The sequence below is a fragment of the Morus notabilis genome, unplaced genomic scaffold (genome assembly GCF_000414095.1).
Source record: "Morus notabilis unplaced genomic scaffold, ASM41409v2 Scaffold1245, whole genome shotgun sequence".
In the NCBI taxonomy this organism is placed as follows: domain Eukaryota; kingdom Viridiplantae; phylum Streptophyta; class Magnoliopsida; order Rosales; family Moraceae; genus Morus; species Morus notabilis.
The window spans coordinates 286,870-288,290 of NW_010362534.1; positions in this window are offsets into that span (position 1 = coordinate 286,870).

Sequence of the window (1,421 nt, forward strand, 5' to 3'; positions counted from 1 at the left end):
AAGGATAAAGAAGTAATTAGAGAGGTTAACGGATTTTACCTAGCTCTAATTATGAATTATTTATGGAGGTTTGATCTATATGCAATGACTATATCAAATGGACACTTCACAGTTTAGAAGTAATTTATATCTATAATTTCGAGAGTGCAATTCCAAGTTTATAGTGGAGTAACTATTGGAATTAATAGAATTAATTAATTAATTAAAGTGTTTAATTAATTATTAATTTTATTGGAGCTCGGGATTATAGGTCCATAAGTCCCCGCATCGTCCTTGTAATTCTACCAGACACAAAGGACAAAATGGGACTTTTAGAATTGTGGAATTCTAAAATTAAATACTTAAAAAATAATTAATTTAGAATTAATTATTATTTAAATAATGTGATTATTTAAATTTGAATTTGAATTGTGAACATAATTTAAATTTATCCTTTTAAACTTATTTGATAAGTTGTTCAATTTAGAGTTCAAATTAATTTAAGTTTAACTTAAATTCGAATTTGAATTTGAATTAAAATTGGACTACAGGATAAAGGATAATTTCTCTTCCTTCCCTATTTGTAATTGGTGCCACACAAAGGGTAAAAACCTTTAGGGGTGGCCGGCCACAATAGATAAGGTGTAGGAGATTTTTTGTTCCAAATTCAAATAGGAGATAGAGATTTGATTCCTTTTTGAAGTTTGACTTTTACTCTTTAACTAAAAACATTTTTTATGGCCTAACTTGTGAGGTGGCCGAATTTCTCAAAAGAAAAAGAAAGGAAATTTTTTCTCCCAAAAAATTCCACATCGAGCATGCGTTGGTGTTTGTGGAAATTCGAGTGTTTTTGAAACCTATTTTGTCTCACGTGTGCCCACACACACGTCTACGTGGAATCAAGGAATTGACGTGGAAGACTTTAATTTTCTTAACACAAAGATTGGAGCAAGGACTGTTCGTAGTCAAAGAACTTAAGTTATCATCCGAGTCGGCCTCCAGGTATTTTTCCTAATTGAGTTCTTGACATATAAATTAATGTGATTAATTTATTTGTGCATAAATTAATATAATCTATAGAGTATCTCAAAAGTTTTATGAAATTTTTGTTATACACGATATGTCTCCCTGCCACGCTTTTCGCATCCGAATTCGATTCGGTTACCAACAATTGGTATCAGAGTGGTCTATAGACGATATTAATTTATGCTTCGATTATTTGATAATCAAAATTGATATATTAAATATTTGATATTTAATTATGTATGTATGTGATGGGTAGACACTTGCATTTATGGATGTTTATTTTGATTCATGTTGATGAATGTATGGATGGTGGATTTGGTCATTAATTATATGGTTCCATGGATCGGCTATATTTATTCATTGATAAAATTATTTGTAATTTAATTCAGGATTAGAATTATTGTAATTCTAGGTTT